This window comes from Perissodus microlepis, chromosome 17, assembly GCF_051167445.1.
Source record: "Perissodus microlepis isolate ML-2025 ecotype Zambia chromosome 17, ASM5116744v1, whole genome shotgun sequence".
Taxonomy (NCBI): Eukaryota; Metazoa; Chordata; class Actinopteri; order Cichliformes; family Cichlidae; genus Perissodus; species Perissodus microlepis.
This window is the reverse complement of record NC_140477.1, coordinates 30463066-30482288: the sequence shown is the minus strand read 5'-3', so window position 1 is coordinate 30482288 and position 19223 is coordinate 30463066. Positions and strand designations below refer to the sequence as shown.

The 19223-nt window shown below is 41.5% G+C and overlaps 1 pseudogene; it reads right to left on the bottom strand.

Moving 5' to 3' along the window:
- Positions 1–11151: 11151 nt before the first annotated feature.
- Positions 11152–18843, bottom strand: LOC146369880 (uncharacterized; annotated as a pseudogene).
- Between the last annotated feature and the right edge of the window lie 380 nt (positions 18844–19223).

Here is a 19223-nt window from a genome sequence, read left to right as displayed (position 1 = left end):
TTTTTAGGCTTTTGGGGTTTTGTGATTTATGCAAATAGTTCTTTAAACTGTCACAGAGAGTCTGCCTGCTGGTAACAGTGACTGTATTTTGGCAATGATTGAATATCAACCGATGACTTTACAAATCACTGTACGTGTTTTCTACAGTCAGTGATACCAACAGGCGGCGCCATTAACGCGATCTAGAAGCTGCTGTACCCGGACTTTTTCAAAGGACGGACACATGAAACGGAAGCAACGTCGTCGCTTTTCCGGCATGCTCCTAGTTGAATGAGAAGGGTCCAGGAGCACCTGACTGCAGCCTGTTTTCATGAACAAATGTGCCATTAGTAATTTAATAATTCTAGGAATCAACTAGTCTGCTTACACTGTTGCCACTTTGTTTGCATTTTTTTTTATCGTGCTTTATGGCAGATAAACACATAGATATGTTTCTTTCCTGACCCTGGTTTAAGTAAGAGAGCTGGATTAAGTGCTTCTGTGGGCGACATGACACAAATATTCTCTAAACCACATTTTGCATTAGGATATGATTTATTGTTGGCATCAGAGATGGAAAGTAACGAAGTACAAATACTTCATTACTGTACTTAAGTTTATTGCTGTATTTTTTTTATTTATTTTTGCCTACTTTCTACTTCTACTTCTTACATTTTAGCATTTGTACTCCCTACATTTTCAAATCGGGGTCGTTACACTTGTTATTTAGTGGTCAGTTTGAAATGTATTTGTTTTTTGCTTGTTATTGAACAAATTTACTTGACTACTTTTCACTATCTGTAATATCAATGCACATTGTTCTGTATTGTACTGCATATTGTACTTTATTGAGGTCTCTCATTCTACCTGCATCAATGTTGTAAAGTTTGTTACAAAGAGATTTATATATTTATAAATACTTCTATTCTCTACTGCTTTTTTATTTCCTAGATTTTAGTTAGCCTTTATTAAACTGTATGTTATACACACATGTATAACATACAATACCACATTTATTTGGTGTGGTTATTTGAAATGAAAGTATCTTGTAAAGTATTTTTTTTAATTAAGACTTTTCTCCCCAAATCTATTACATGCTAAGTGTAACATGTTATTTCTGCTAAAACCTGAACTGCTTTTTGTTTTTTTTTTTGGGGGGGGATGTGGAATTTGGGTCAGTTTCAAGCTGAAGCCAATGTTCGCTGTGCACAAGTTTAAGGTCTGTGGTGATATCACACAACAGGCGAGTGCAAGTGGTCAGAATTGGACTTCGATTGAGGCATCTAAAAATGGTAGCTGCACTGTAAGATATAAGTTAGAGTGACCCACTGAGTCATCAGACTCAGGACCATGACAACACCTAACTGTAGTTGTCTCTTTGCTTTAGCAGCCACTTAGTCTTGCTTCACCAAGGAATTATTCTACATTTCTTTTTTTAATGTGTCTTTTGTTTAGCCTTTTGTAGCTTTTTTCCCTCCACATGCTCAGTGTGGTTGATAAATGAAGCTTAGCTAATCCCTTGGTTGCAGCGTTATATCTGGTGTATCTACCAACATTAAAGTCACAGTTTAAACTTTTTGCTGTTAATACTCACAGGAAGAAGGTAATGTAGGAACTGAGGAACCTAAAGTGGCAAATTATTTTAGTAAGGAAGAAAAAAGGAGTGTATGATTCAGTTTGATAGCTACACTAGCTGATGCAATTACAGTCAGGCATTTCAAGGTAGGATAAATATAGGTCTTGCCTTCTGAGCAGATGGAGTCTGCCAGGGTTTGATGTGAACCTGTAGACACTGGCTCCACGGGATGCTTTTCATTTGACAGCTGCAGCTTGGCCTAAACATCAACAGCTAAACTGTGAAGATGATAAGGAGGACCCCAGCCTGCTGAGAGGCAGCATCCCACCAACAGAATTATATAAATATACAGTACTGTATGCAGTATTATATCATGTTCTCTATGGATGAGGAAAAGATTTTAGGACAAATAAGGAGTTTCAAGATGGAAATGATGAAAAAAACTTTCATTTGGCACTGTTTGGTTCTGGCTTGAAAGATTACTTGAAATTCAAAATACTTGAGATAAATTTACAAAAAGGCTTTAGGATAATGAAAGTACTAATTCAAGTACCTTTAAAAGCATTCAGCCCCCTTCTGAGTGGTTCTACAATGCCTCCTATGAACTGACATATCATGTGACTCAGGTAGTGGAACAGGTCATCCACCAACAGGGAGATTGGTGGATCAATCCCCAGTTCCTCTAGTCTGCATGTTGGAGTAACCTTGGGCAAGATGCTGCACCCTGAAATACCCCTAATGCACCTACTGGAGTTTGAGTGTGTTATTGGGTGAATGAGACTTTTAGCAGAAAGTGGTTTGAGTGCACAAATTGAGTGGAAAGGTGCTATATAATTACCAGTATTTGTACCATATCGTTGTAAGCTGTGCCAGACTTCAATAAAATGTAATCTGAAGAGCAACCTTTATTTACATTTTTAAAAGCACAAAGGTTACCTTTAATACCATAACCTACTAAATCCAAAACAACAAAGCAAAAAACCCTGCTCACCAAGATTCTGGACATGCTTTTCACAAGGTTTAGGAAAGAGTTTGAGGGGAATTTTGACCATTCTTTGCAGAAGCTCATTTGTGAGGTCAGACACTGATGTTGGATGAGAAGGCCTGGCTCGCAAGTCTTTCCTCTAACTCATCCCAAAGGTGTTCTATCAGGTTGAGGTCATCGAAGGCCAGTAAACCTCCTCCACACCAAACTCACTCATCCACATCTTTATGGACCTTGCTTTGTGCTCTGATGCAGTCATGCTGCAACGGGAACTGAACATCCCAACAAAGTTTGGAGTATGAAATTGTCCAAAATGTCTTGGTAAACTGAGCCATTAAGATTTCCTTTGACTGGAACCTCCTGAAAAAACAGAACAAAACACCATAATCTCTCCTCCACCAAACTTTACATTTGGCACCATGCAGTCAGACTAACTGGCAACTGCCAAACCCAAACTCGTTCATCAGATTGTCAGACGGAGAACCTGATTCTTCACTCTAGAGATCTCCACTGCCTTAGAGTTCAGTGGTGACATGTTTTACACCAGCGGTCCCCAACCTTTTTTGCGCCACGGACCGGTTTATGCCCGACAATATTTTCACGGACCGGCCTTTAAGGTGTCGCGGATAAATACAACAAAATAAAACTAGTACCGGTGCCGAAAAAAAGAAGATTTATTCATAACACACGTGAAAAGACCCAGGAAAGCCGAGTAAACGATAAAAACGATAACAAAATAACGCTGAAAACCGATAAAAACCCTGAAAACCATACATTTCACACCTGAGCCTCAACTCTCGCGGCCCGGTACCAAACGACTCACGGACCGGTACCGGTCCGAGGCCCGGGGGTTGGGGACCGCTGTTTTACACCACTGCATCCAGCAGTTTGCACTGTGCTTGGTGATGTAAGGCTTGGATGTAGCTGCTCAGCCACGGAAACCCATTACACGAAGCTCTCTATGCGCTTTTCACTAGGCTTTTCACAGGAAATGGACTGTGCACAACTGAAAGTGACTGAGGAAAATCTCCTGTAATTATAATTGTGTTCAATTAGCCTTAACATGATTACCAAAGGGACTAAGTACTCTGCAATTGGAGCAAAAGAAGATCTTGCATGACAGCTGCTTTTGCACATTTGTTACACTTGTGGAAAGCATCACTGGTATCACAGGAATGATACTGGTGTGAAAATCCTGACAGCAAGTTTGTCACTTAAAAAAACTTGACCTGTAGCTGCGGAAGTCACAGGCTGCACAGGTATGAGTGCGTTCAAATTAAACTCCCCTAAGTGTTTCACTCAGCTGACATTGATCTTTAGCGAGCGAGCACGAGTAACACATGTACTGCGGCACTTTGGGAGCACAGAAGATGAGGTAAAGCTCTGGAGAAAGCTGTAGGGTATTGAGAGTGTTGTGGAGCGTGATATTAGGGCCAACGTTTCCCATCGAGAGACCGACGCCGTAACTGTTTGCAAGCATCACCAGTCCAGCAGTTATGAAGCGCCTTGAGGCGACTTTTGTTGTGATTTGGCGCTATATAAATAAAATTGAATTGAATTGAATTGAATGACAGAAAGGATCTCTCAGCTGGAACAAGACATAGAAAAGAATAGCAAAGACTTAGAGTTGCTGTCCAAACAGACACCTTTTTATGATCATTATTATGAGTTATGCTCAAATGAAACTACCTAAAAGCAAACTGCATCAACATTGTTATTCCAAATTGAAGGAGATCATACTTGCCATTATGCAACTAATGCACCTATTGTCAGTCCTTCATTATCACCACGAGTGTTTGTTCTAATCAGGACTCATTGTCACTGGTAACACACTCTGGAGATTAGAGTACCAGTTTAATGAACGCCTCAAATCAAGTTTCTTCTTTCTCTTTTTGGACATAAAGCAGTATGCAGAATCCTTATTTCTCCTCACCTATCCTTTAATAAGCTCACTATTAAAGCTAACTAGGATTTATCCAAAACGAATGTAGACATATTTAGCAGTGCTTTATCAGCCCCATCAGCCCTGTGTGGGCAAAGCTTCAAAAACATGCAATTTAAGAATTCAAAAAGTTGACAGAATCACCCTGCAGGTCCATGTTTTTTACACTGGACACCATACTGTAACCAGCACTTAAAGCTGAGAGCGGCAATGAGCCAAAAATATTAATATAGCTCACACAACTGAATGACAATAAAAACAGTAATAGGATCCAATCAGCAACACTGAAAATGCTCCTGACAACCACAGAGAGGACAGCTGGCTCAAGCTTTGATCAACAGGCTGTCACTCCGGGCCTGACACTTCACACCTTCATCCCCTTTTTAAAAAAAAATCAAAATAAGACGTCAGATGTGAGCTGAATATCATCTGGAAATGAAACCACAGGCTACGTGTCAAAATGGTGAGGTGTGGGATGTTGGAGGGGGCAATGGGAATTGTTCAAACTACATAACAACTCATACCTGCGAGCTCAACAACAGGATGTGTATTAAGACAGTTAAGATGAGCCAACACTCCTAGTCTCTATCAGTACTACAGAACTCCGGAGGGACTAGAAACCATATATCATCAGAGATGGCGGGAAAAAGAATCCATATTATTATTATGATTATTATTATTATATCTTAACAGAAGTCATATTTAAATATTTAACATGGGCAGAAATTATCTTTCCATTGATCGCACACACAAATGCTACACAAACTCAATGTGGCGTCTCACTTTTCTCCCACACGGACACGTGAAAGGAAAATCTCCAAAGAGTAAAATGCATCCAATAAACCTAAAGGTAAATATTTTATCCTATTAATAGAATATTATTCACAGTGATATTGTTGTATTTCTGTCCTTGTTCTCATGTTATTATTATTCCAGTCTCCCAAGTTTTGTTTACACGCTCCTGCCTTGCCTTTATCCACGTCTCTGTTTGTGTGTTTAATGTTCGGCTTCATGTCTTATTGTTAGTTTTCTTTGGACAGTTCTTGTTTCACTGGAGGTGTCTCATTCTATTTTAACCTCCTGATGTTAATCCTTTCCTCCTGTGCTCTGCTCTAACCTGTGCCCTGTATCCCAGTTACTCCTCATTGAGTTTATATATAGTCCTATCTTCCTTTAATCTTTGTCATAGTGTCTGCGTGTCTCCCCTGATACATTGTCCTGATGTGCTCTCTGTTTATCCTCGCTCCCTGTGATTATTTTAGACTGTGGTTTGCGCCTTTATTTGACTTTGTTATTAGAGTTTGCTGTTTTCCTAATAAAGGGTTTATTTACTGTTATTTCTGTCTGTCAGGTGTTCTGCATTTGGGTCCACCTGCAACCGACAGAACGTGCTCACCCTCTAACTCAATGCTTTATCCTTCATCATCTGTTAGTGGTCATAATGTTATGCCCGATCAGTGTATATGTAATAAATCTGTTTTGTCACAGGTGATAGTGTTTTTAAGACGGTAAACTTGGTAGGTAAACTTTGATTGGACCCTTTTTTACCTTAAGAACTAGTGCTGAAAAGATTTCTCAAAGATTTAGTACAGTGGAAAAATCCCAGTCGATGAGCAGTGCCTGAAATACTCGGACCAGCCTACCTGCCACCAACAACCATGCCGCATTCAAAGTCACTTAAGTCGCCGTTCTTTCCTCATTTTGATCCTCGGTTTAAACTTGAGCGGGTTTCTTTGAATATGATAAACATGATGAATATGATTTGACATGTGTACATTTGAGTTTAATTTCCCTACAACTGAATATCTCAGATCAATGGTGCACATCAGTGTCAGTAAGTGAGCAGTTGGTCCTTGTAGCCAGGATGTTGGATGAAGGAGTAAAGAGCAACGTTAAAGTCCTGAGCATATCTGACAAATATCTGTGGCCAGACACCAGATTGCTGTTACCCTAAAATTACAACCCCAAATTCTGTCTTCTGTTAAACATGACAGCTTTTGAGCTCAAAATGTTGGCAGTCATGACCAAATGTTTAAGCAGGAGCACCACTGCCAATGCATGCACTTGTTTTTTACTATATCATAGAAACATGTAAAAAATAATAATAATATAAATAAAAACTGCATAAAGTACATAAAAAACACATTTTAAGCCTTTGCGAAACATTTTTGGCCATGACTGTATTCTCCAAACCCATTTGTTATCTAATACCATGGTTAGTGTCACGGACTGCCGGGGCAGACCATGTAGAGTGAGTAGAGGACCCAAGAGCAGACAGAGGCGAGGAGACAAAACTGGACTTAACAAAAAGCAAGCCTTTATTTAGGGCCGAAAACTCACGGAAAAAAACAACAACAAAGTAACTGAGGGAAAACCTGAACATAGACTAGGAAACTATGACTCTTACTGAGAAATTAGACTATGACTTACTATGGCTGGGAAACTGTGACAAGGGGTAGGGGAGATAACACAGACGACGCGACACTGAACACAGCAAGACTGAGGACTAAATACACACATGAGGTGATCAGGGGAAGTGGAGACACATGAGGACGCAGCTGACTAGCATGAAACATAATGACAGCACAGGGGAGAGTAAAACTAAATGCAGTGAACAAAGAACACTAGACTCTTTCAAAATAAAACAGGAAACACAGAGACATAGACATGAAGATAAATCATGACATGAACTTAACATAACCACACAGACATGAAACATGACAGGTAGACGCACGAATCAGGGAGACTGAGTACAGGGGGAGATGACAGAAACAACTAAGAAATAAAGGACTAAATAGCCACCTAGAAATTAACTAGATCAAAAACGGATACAAAATACATAAAACTCAAACACTGGGTCACACGACCCAGCCCATGACAGTTAGTCTCTCATCCAAGATAAGTCTTGCCAGTGTGTAAGCCAGGAGCCATGTTTTTATTAAATATTCACTAGCTATAGACTGTATAACAGGAACACAGCTGTCATCGATCATCAAATGAGGAGAAAGTTGACTCTTTATATGCATCTGTTAGCTTTAACCTCAGTGGCAAATATTTCCTGGAAATGGATCACAGATCTATGAACATCCATTCAAGAACATTTAAGGCTGTTAAAAAAAATGAAAGTTGTATTAGCATCTGGGATGTGGCCTCATGTCTGCCGGATGTCCGTATTAGTGTCGCTGTGATGTCTTCCCTGGACTTTTCCCTTTTTGTCAGTACCCAAAAACAAACACACAAAGAATAACAGTATGACCCATGTGGCTCATACCTCACACCAAAGGCCAGTACAAATACACTCAGCAATAGACAGTCAACAAAAGACAGTGCAGATATACATGAATGGTAATAAAGAAAATCATGTTTTAATATTTAAAAATCACCTTCTGATGCTTTGAGTGTCACAACAAATTAGTCACTGACTAGAAACTGTTGTATTTAAAAACACTTTTTTCATAGCAAGAATATGATTTCGTGGTTGGTAATAGAGCCTCTGACTGGACCGCTACTGGATGTTAGTCGTGTCTAATGTTATTTATTTCCCTGTAACTCTGGGTGATAACATTACTGGTTGCTTTTAATGTATTAAACATAGCTCCGGGCTACATTTCCCTAAAACAAGGTTTCCTCTTCAGAAATTTGATTCACTCGCCTTCCCTCCTGTCTTTTCTCACTCTTCCATCTGAGCTATTTCCTCCACCCAGCACGTGTCACTCATCTTAGTCGATTGCCACGCTGACAGATGAAGGGCTGATCTACCAAACAGACCTACTGAGTGAAGCAGTATAAATATACCTGAAGTAGATCTGCACTTGACCATTCGTGGGTCAAATGTTTCAGATTTCCTTGAACATCACATAGAAGCTACTCTCCCATCTGAAGCAAGGAAGATCTTTCATAGATCATATTAGGTTTTTTCCTCTGTGTTGATTTTACAGTGTCAGCTCTAACTCCTGCCATTATTTTTCACTGACACGTAACCCGTGTTTTTATGTCCCTAGCGTCATGCCTTTATGGTGTATCGGATGACAGATGAAACAAATTTAATGGAACCGCAGATGATGAAACACTATCCAACAGCATGTGTGAGGAAGGACAGAGGGCTTTTTAGAGCTCGACACAGAGCACCTACCTGTCATATCTGTTACAGTGATTCTTCCTCAGCGCAGTGCTGAATCAAGACCTCACATTTACGCTGAATGTAAAGCAGGCGGCCAGATAAAGCACCTCATTTCCCGCAAACACTTCCCCTATGGCCACAAAATGTCAAACTACCATGTGCTAATTTAGCTCTTTTATGGGCACGCTGGAGCTCTCGGGTGTAGATGCATTTCCAAAGCAGCCACTGAGGAGTGAATTACTTTGCTGTAATGAGATCCCCCCTCAATAACAGGAAATCTGCATGTTTAGTCACTGAACTGTTTGAAGTGCCTGTAGCTGATATTTTCCAGGCAAAACAAATAGAAAGAAAAGGAAAGAAATGGGATAAAATGACTGTTTCTTCTGACACAGTAGAAAGGTGATGCATTTGTCCATCAGTGAGGCCAGGACAACATGTCTATATTGTGCTAAAGAGTGCTAATATGTGAAATGTTGGGCTGCTGGGTGAAAAGAAATGAGATGGTGTTTAATCTTTAATCGTGTCAATTGTACTTTCAGTGTTTTTAGGTCAAAATGGCATTGACTTTCTAAAAACATGATAATTTAACCAAGTCCTTATTTCCAAAGTTGTGATGAAATTTGTCGTAGAAATAGGCTCCAACAGTTACAGACTGAATCAGTCCATGTTTCTCTGCAGTGCTTCTCACCTGCTGTATATTCCCCGCTAATTTATATTCCCTCGAAGACTAATTATGAACTCCAAATTGTATTCTAACTGTGAAATTAATTTATTAGCTGACTCGGTCAGAAAGCATCTCACGTGAAGGCTGCTTTGTCTTCTTTCTTGGAAGATGGTATATTTAAATCAAAACATCATCTCTAATTTTCTGTATGTGGAAACAGAAAAGGAAAAGCTGTTTTATCCAACGTTCACTTGTGAGTAAATGAGTTAAGATCACCTGAGAAATGATGAAGTGTAGGTGGATGTTCCACTCACCAGATCTTAATGTTGTGTAAAAGGCATTTTTTGAGCCTCTTGATGCTACTATGCATAGTAACTCTCATAACTTACACTGCACAGAACAAAAATTGGTCACATAGTATCTTCAATCCCAATGCCCCAAGTGTATAAGATCAAGCAACTAGCCATGCAGCCTGTCTTTACAAACATGTGTTGCTCTCAAGTGCTCACTGAATTCAAGTGTGTTATCTTAACAATATGTGAAATTTCTTCCCTTCTAGATATTCCATGATTAACTTGGGTTGAACTGTGGCTGTGGTTCAAGGTAGAAAGGTTGGTGGTTCGATCCCTGGCTTCTCCAGTCTGCATGCCAAAGTATCCTTGTGGAAGATAGTGAACCCAGAGTAGCTCTTAATACTTTCACTGGGAAGTGAATGTTAGATAAAAAGCACTTAGACATAGAAAAAAATGCTTATGTGAATGATGTTTTCTAAGAACCAGTACATTTACCGTAACTGAAAAATACGTGGATGCATTTAGGAACCACAGAAACTCAGCAAATAGTGCCAGAAGATGTAATGCTACAGAGCGGGCAGGTCACTGAGGCACAGAGTGTGTAAAAGTCGCCTCTGTTGTCGCCTCCTTTGGCATCAGCACAAAAAATGTGCACGGCTTCATAGCAGGGGTTTCCATGACTGAGCAGTTCATGTAGGTTTAATGTCTAGTAGGCCCAGTACTTCTGGCCCAAATAGTCTACCAGGATCTGTTTCACTTAACCTCCTCCTGCTTAGGGATGGGTATTGATAAGATTTTCACGATTCCGATTCCATTTTCGATTCTGTTTAACGATTCAATTCTTTATCGATTCTCTTATTGATTCTTTTTTAAAAAGGAGAACACTAAGGTCGATTAGCTTAGAACTTTGTTTTATATCTTCTCTTTGAACAAGATAGAAATTTAGGAGTAACATGGCCTTACAAACCCAACAGTGAGATCTTAAAAGATCCACAGCCTATGGCTCTTCAAAGTGGTGTCACAGGGTCCCCAGGAAAAAAAATTGTAAATGTAAAACAATAAAATAAATATTCTTCTGTAGCAATAACAAAGTATAACATAAATTATTCTGTAGCAATTACACAAGAATATCCAGTAATGTCCCTGCCTACAATTAAACACATTCACTTACCAAAAATTGGGGGCATCTGCTGTGGCAAATGGGTGCAAGCCTTTTACCACAAACTTAGTCACTGCACGGTGACATTTGTCTATCCTGGCCTGAAAGGAGACGCTGGTAGACTGCAGCGAGAACTGCCAGCGAGCGCCAGCCAGAGTCTGTCTGTCTCTCTCATCATGGTCACCTAAATGCAGCGCACAGTAATGGCAGGTTTTGTAATAAGGCAGATCGCGCTAACATAATATGCACCGTTAGTTGATTATTTACCTGCCGCATTAACGGGAGAGGACGTGCAAACGTTACCGCTGCTGCTGGGTTGAGATTCACGAGTTCGGAGCAGCATTAAAAACACGACATTCATTTAAGGTTATCGCGTGTTTTGTGAGCAAATGCTTTTGCATATTCGTAGTGTTTCCTCCCTTAAATGAAATATCTACTTTGCAAGTATTGCAAGTTGCCCTGTTGTCATCCGTTCTCGTAAAGTATAACCAAACTTTTGAGCGTTTTGTTTCACATTCTGTCGTTTTCTGAGGTTGATGCTCTGTAGACCTCTCAAACCCTCCTCACTTAGGCCACAATGAGAACCTTAAAAGTAGAACAACATATAATTTAGTCTGCTTTACTGCCTTCAGAAACAGTCAGTGTTTTGTATGCATTACTTAAATACATACTTTTAAATATCTCACTGGAAAACAGGCCGGACAGCTCTTTCAGGATATCATCATATTTTGAAAGAGATTTCCAGTGATGGTCCATCTCTCTAACAAGAATCTTCTTTTCCTCCTTCAGTCTTCTTATTGCCATGATGATATCGAATGTCCTTCTCTTTGTTGTGAGGCTGACAGAGTCTGAAATGCATTTATAACAAAGTTATAGATCAATTCACAAAGAACGTCTGAAGTCGTAAGTGATTTTAGGTTAACACCTGAAGCACTGGGTTTCATTATCTGTCAGATATGCTGAAAGTAGACGACATATTTGTACACCTACCGCTGTGTGCTCGCTGCTATGGCCAAGCTGTGTCACCAGACAGAATTTCTTCCAGACAAGAGTTTCTTTGTCTGGAACCATTCTGTTGTATTTTTCCACAGCAGAAGTCAAGATTCCTTTCTCCTCTCGGATCTTGCGACGAATCTCCTTTAGATCACTGACCCATTCATCCAGTTGACTGTCAGTCACTGCAAACTAGACTTTTAAGGACTCCATGTTCTGAAGCTGGGTTAGAAGAGCTTTTGTGGCCTACATTGACAATTTGAGATTAAAAAACAAACAAAAAAACACTAAACACATGTTTACTCTAAATAATTAGAACACAGAGGAGTAAGCATCTAAAAATAAAGTACATAACCTGTATCTCATAATATCATAACCTTCTTTTTTTTTTTTTTTTTTTTCCCCTGTCCCGTTTGGATCTTTAGCCATCAGAATTGTTGTCTTAAGGCCAAGAGAGATGCCAAGCGGATTTACTTTACCAAGTGGATCATCATGGCCTTGCCATATTGGTCCATTTGATTGACCTTTATTATAATTATGTATTTATTTTATTTTCGGTTGTTACAGTCGGGACAGACATGACTGGGGGATAGGACAGGGAGAAAGAATGAAAGAAAGAGAGGGAGAGAAAGAAAAATAGAGGGGAGAAGAGATGGTGAGAAAGGGGAGAAGAAAGAAAGAGAAAACAAACAAAACACCTGGATCATCTGTATGGAGAAAAAAAACAGAAGAGAAAACAAACAAACAAAAAACAGCAAAATAATAAATACAGCACCATCACAATAAACTAGCTAGCAGTAGATAACAGTAGATACTAAATATTAAATGTTATTGTGCAGCACGCAAGATAGACAGCGCACAATGTGCTTTGAGGTAGCAGCCAAGAAAGGTGTAGTTTGTGTCTGTGAACACCCGTGTGTACACCTGTGTGCACACCTGTGTGGATCAGCATACTTGTATTCCAAAGGTTTCTCCATGTAACGATCTGCTAGGGAGTGTGGGGAGCCATAGCCCTGTCCCCCAGGGCATGAAGCAGGTATGGAGGAGATCCAGGCCCCAGACATCCAGAGGCCCCAGATTACGAGGACCCAAGGAGGACCACCAAAGGGGGGGAACCGTGCCACCCTCCTGGGAAGAGCTGAGTAGAGCCCCAAATGAGAGGTCACCCAGCAGCCACAGAGCAGAGGCCAGAGGGGGTTGCAGTGGCGTGCCCGCGGGCTCTGCCGGCAGCCAGCTGCGCCAGAGAGGACCGAGCTTCAGGCCCAGAGGCCAGAGGCCTGAGGGCATCCCACCCCCTGGAAGGGGCCCAGCCGGGCCACAGGCGCCAGGCCCCGCCAATCGGCCACCAGGAGTGAGCTGGTACATACATGAGCGCCCAGCCCCAGACGACAAGAACCACCAACACACCAACGTCTGAGGGCATCAGCCACCGGCAGGGAGTGTGGTGAGGGGAGATAGGCCTCCGTACTTTGGAGGTCCAGGTACCCCCGCCCCCAGAGGGGCAAGCCGCACCTAGACCCAGGAGGTGTAACCCTTCTCTCTGGGGTGGAGGCAAGCGGACCGCCTCCTTATCTGCAGTAGCAGGGAGGCCCCGCATCCCAGACCCCAATCTGACGGCCAGCACCTCCTCCCAGCCCCCCAGCCCTGATGGCTAACAGAACCGGGGTGAGTGAAGACCCCAAACCTCCCTACGCCCGCTCATATGTAGTGTTGCTGTGTGCTGTTCTAAAGTGCATTTAAAACACAGGAGGGCATGGTACTAGCTTCCTCTCAGAGAGCAGCATGGCTCCTCCTGAAAACCCTCAGTGTCTAAATGCATTAAAATTGAGGGTAGGGCACCAGCGCCAGAGGTGGGTTGGAATACACCGACCATCCTCTGGATGTTGTAAAACGTGCCCACCCCCAAGGCCCTATATGTATGTGTTATGTGAGAGTGTGAGTAATGTGGATGTCTAGGTTGCAGAATAAAATTGAGGCACAGGCGGCCAGAAGGGGACAGAGGGGGAGTGCCTCCCCTGCACCCTGGTGACATACCTGCACCCCAAGCCCTGCGTGTGTGGGTGGGTGTGGTAGAGCGGGAATAGGGAGGCAGCTGAGGATGGGGAGGGAAGAAAGGGAGGGGCAAGCGGCCCCTCCCTGGGGCCAGCTCCCCCGCTGACCCCAGTAGGCACCCCCACGCTCTGGAACCCACCAGGGCAAGGAGGCCCAGTCCCAGCCGGACTGGGGCCCGCAGCAGCAGCACTGCCCAGCCCCACAGAGTCCGGGGCAGCCCACCCGACTCCACCGCAGAGAAAACTGCACCCACCCCATCATCCAATCATCTCCCAAACTACACAAGACAATAGACACCCAGGTTGAGTTCATTCTCTACCTCTCCTATATCTCTCCCCCACCTGCAAAGTGAGCTCCTGTAGAGAGGAGACCACCTGCAAAGATGTAACAACCTCCCCACCAGTTAGAGAGCCCCCTAGTTGGGCTGATGCACCAGAGGTCCCCTGCACTGGGGCTGAGCCCCCCTGCACCCACCCGCCCACAGCCCCGGCGACACAACAGCCAGGACCCAAGCCCCCAAGGCTCTGCCAGCACCCCAGACCGGGGGCGGAGCACCCCCAGACCCCCAAGCCTCCACGCCCGTCCCGGACCCACCCGGGGGCAACCAGGCCACCAGGCCAGTAACCAACATCCGCCAGTACAGACCCTCCCCCATCTCCGCTGTACGCAGCCACAAGGAAAACACCATCTAGGAGCCATCAGAGCCCCTAACCAGGTCATGGCCACATCCCCCGGGTTAGGCCCTCCAGGGAAAACGTCCCTAGGGACTCCCCAGACGCCCTAAGGCCGTCCCTACCCCCATATCAACCACAATAGCGAAGGCAGGACCAAACCATGACCCCCCCACCCCCACTAGGTGATGAAGCGGATCAAAGGAGCCCAAAGGGATTGATCAAATGTGGTGGCAGAGGCTGTATCAAGACTAATGTGATCTATTAAATGGTTTTTATATTGATTAGAATTAAGATTATTTTTATTTTTCCAGTTAAGGAGGACCGTTTTCTTGGCAATGCATAGGGCTGTAAAAACAATGTGGGCTGTGTTAATTTCTGCAGTGACCTCATCCAAGTTGCTCAGCAAGCATACTAAAGGGGAGGCTGGAATGTTACATTTCAGACACTTTGATAAGTCTTCACATATCTCACGCCAAAACTTCTGAACTGGTGGACAGAACCAAAGAGCGTGGATGTAATTGTCCGGTGTATTTGCTGTGCAGTGTGAGCAGTTGTTGGAAGACGTATAGCCCATCTTGAACATCCTATGACCAGTATAGTGCACTCTATGTAATATTTTGTATTGCATTAATTGCAAACTGGGATTTCTGATCCATTGAAAGGTTTTTAAGCATATCTGAGACCAAAGGTTTGGGTCTAAGTTGATTGATAAATCTGCTTCCCATTTTGCAATAGGAAGGGATATTGATTCATCTATTTTAGAAAGCATTCTGTATATTTTAGACAATAATTTGGGGGGGTTTAGATTAAAAAAATGTACCACACTTGGTGGCGTTTGTAATTCAGCTTCACTGGGATTAAATTTCTTTTTTACTATGGATTTAATTTGTTGATATTCCAAAAATCATTTCTTGTTGATCCCATATTGTGAAACTAGTCTGTCAAACGAAATAAAGTCTGTTCCTTCCAATATATGTTCCAAGTATTTAATTCCTTTGCAACTCCAATCTGGAAAGTTTATCATATTATTGTTTTGTAATATGTCCAGATTGTTCCAGATAGGTGTACGTTTGCATGGGATTAATGAGGACTCTGTCATTTTTAGAAACTCCCACCATGCTGTCAGAGAAGAGCTGATGTTGATGCTTTTAAAGCATTCATGTCGTTTGATGTTTGAACTGATAAATGGTAGGTCTGAAATTTCTAGATTATTGCATAGTGCTTGTTCTACATCTATCCAAGGTTCATCTAAGAAGGTGTGTTTAAACCATCTAGAGATGAACTGAAGCCTGTTGGCTAAAAAATAGTGATTAAAGTTAGGCAGATCTAATCCTCCTTTATCCTTGGTCCTTTGTAATGTTTTTAAGCTGATACGTGGGGGTTTATCTTTCCAAAGTAATTTAGAAATATACGAGTCTAGAGATCTGAACCAATCTTGTGATGGCTTATTTGGGATCATTGAAAATAAATAGTTTATTTTTGGCAAGACCATCATTTTTATAGCGGCGACCCTTCCCATGAGTGATATGGGTAAAGATTTCCATCTAGCCAGATCGCTTTCTACTGTCTTTAAAAGCGGGATGTGGTTTAATTTAGTTAATTCTGAAAGCTTAGGAGAGACATTAATACCTAAATATTTTATATTTCCAGATTGCAGTGGTGTAGGAGAAGAATTATGGAAGGAGCAATTAATCAGAAGAACTGTAGATTTTGATCAGTTAATTGAATAATCTGAGACTCTTGAGAAAGAATTTATCAATGCAATCACCCCAGAGATATTGGTTTGTGAGTTTTGGAGAAAAAGTAACACATCGTCTGCATAAAGGCTGATTTTATGTTCTACATTCTTACATTTTATGCCCTTAATTGTTGTAGCCTGTCTAATTGCTGCTGCTAGTGGCTCAATAAAAATTGCAAACAGTGAAGGGGAGAGTGGGCATCCCTCCTTGGTGCCCCTCAGGAGACAGAAGCTGGAGGATGTCTGGTCATTTGTTCTGACACAAGCTGTTGGGGAGTTATATAATATTTTTAACCAGTTTATGAAAGAGGGTCCAAAACCAAATTTGTGTAAAGTTGCAAATAGAAATTTCCAGTTAACTCTGTCAAATGCTTTTTCTGCATCAAGAGACAATATTATGGTTTCAATGTTTTTACTGCATGAGTAGTCTATTAAATTCAGTAATCTACGTGTATTTGTTGATGAGTGCCTACCTTTTATAAAACCAGTTTGGTCAGGATGAATTAAGAGGGGGGTTATTTTCTCTAGTCTCTTTGAGAGAGCTTTGCAGATTATTTTAAGGTCTACATTAGGGATATTGGACGATAGCTTGAGGCAAATACGGGGTCTTTGCCTGGTTTTAGTAAGAGACTGATATTTGCAGAGTTCATATTTGGTGGTAGTCTACCATTTTCTTTGATTTCCTGCAACATCCTGTGAAAAACTGGTGCCAGAATCGTCCAGAATTCTTTGTAGAATTCTGCAGGAAAGCCGTCTGGACCTGGAGCCTTATTATTGGGCATACTTATCAGGGCTTCCTGGAGTTCACCTGGCGTCAGTGGCGAATCTAGTGCCATTGCTTGGGTGTCTAATAATTTTGGAAGAGTTATGTTGTCCAAAAACTGATCAATTTCGTTTTTAGATGGGTTTCTTTGTGGTGTATATAAAGTTTCATAGAAATCCCTAAAAATGTTGTTTATTTTTTTAAGATCATATATTGTATTTCCAGATAAATTTTTAACAGCACATATAGTTGTTTTTTCTTTATTAATTTTTAACTGGTTTGCAAGAAATTGTCCGGATTTGTTACCGTGTTCATAATTTTGCAGGCGAAGTCTTTGTACTAAGAATTTAGTCTTTTTATTAATAATTTCATTTAATTCTAGTTTTGTTTTGCGTATTTTGTTTAATATTTCTTGATCTTGGTGTGATATATAGGCTTTTTCTAAGGATTTGATGTTTTTTTCTAGTTCCTGAATTTTTTTGTTTTCTTCTTTCTTTTTATGTGATGAGAAAGAGATTATTTTACCTCTCATCACGGCTTTCCCTGCTTCCCAGAGGACAGATGCTGATGTTCCAGGAATGTCATTAAAGCCTAAATATAGAGTCCATTCTTTTTTAAAGTATTTGATAAACTCTTCATCTTTGAGCAGTGATGTATTAAATCTCCAGTTTTTACTTGGTGTGGTATTATTCTTCTGCATTAGTGTTAAAGATACAGGAGCATGATCGCTGACAGCTATAGGATGAATCTCAGTGTCTGAAATGTCCCTCAGCAGTGAGCTGCTGACCAGAAAATAATCCAGACGAGAATAGGAGTGATGAACATGTGAGAAAGAATATTCCTTACTGTTGGGGTGGAGGGAGCGCCATGCATCGCAAAGACCAAAGTCGCTCATATACTGTTTGATTATATTTGTGGACTGCCAGTTACGCTGAGTTCCTGCTGTATTGAGCCTATCCATTTCTTCATTTAGTCCCAGGTTGAGGTCTCCCCCAAGAACAATTGTGCAATCTAGGTGTTCGGAGAGTGTACTAAAAAAACCGTGGAAGAATGAGGGGTCATCAACATTTGGACCATATATACTTACAATGCATAGCTTTTGGTTAAGTATAGATAGTTTAACGATTAGGAATCTGCCCTCTGGATCTATAACTGTGTCGAATATTGTGAAATGAATATATATATATTAATATATATTATATCATAACCTTCTGATATCGATGGGTCAGAGAGGTGGCCAACTGGTCTAGCTTTTGTTGATTCCAGCGCATGGCCATAAGAGTTAGCATGTCCCTCCGTCCTGCCAACACAGAAAACGTAATGTTACCACTTTCATCATAATTAGACACTTAAATCTAACTAGTGCAGTATTTGTCTTCTCACCTGCTTTGGACATATGTTTTGTAGTAACTGCAGTCCTTGACAGAAAGGCATTACACTGCTCCACCTCCTTCCCTAGAGTCAAACCAGCCCCATCTTGATATGCTTCACTCCATTTCACCTGGAAAAACACACACACACACACACACACACACACACACACACACACACACACACACACACACACACACACACACACACAGAGAGAGAGAGAGAGAGAGAGAGATGCACATAAACACACAGATAAAATACAAATTACACAAAATGTTGATGTGCAAGTGATCAGATAAAGTGATTCAAGTCAGAATTTCATACCTCACATTTGAAATCGTGGGCTATAGCATGAAAGACTGAAAGAAATGGCTTCATGCTAAGAAGGTGCTGGAGCTCTGGACAGCTTTTTGTTACTCTGTCAAGATATGGCCAATACTTGCAGGTAACATCCATACAAACAAAAGTGATATGTCTATTGGCCAGCTTTTGTTGCAGGTACAAGGGATAAGCAAAACTTTCACCCCTGTACATATTTAGAGCACTGAGCAGCACTCCATGCCTACACACCGCAAGCTCCAGTCCCTCCTCATCCACCTTGCAGCTGGATCTTTGGGAGGTCTCTCTGGCTGCTGACCACTCCCCTCCACAAACACCTCGTCCGGAGACCTAAAATGCATTAAATAGCTGGTGACAGTGTCTTTTCACAATCTCTTCAGCAGAGTGTTAAAGGTTACCATAATTCTGTCTATGTAATTAGAGTGTTCAATCTTACATGTCTGGATCTGCTGTGTATGTAGTCCACAAATCTCCCCACATCTTCATCCTTTGCTATGAAGGCGTCTTCAAAGATGCCCTGTTCCTCAGATCTGAACAAAATAGCAATACAGTATACTTTATGGTGTCATACAGTT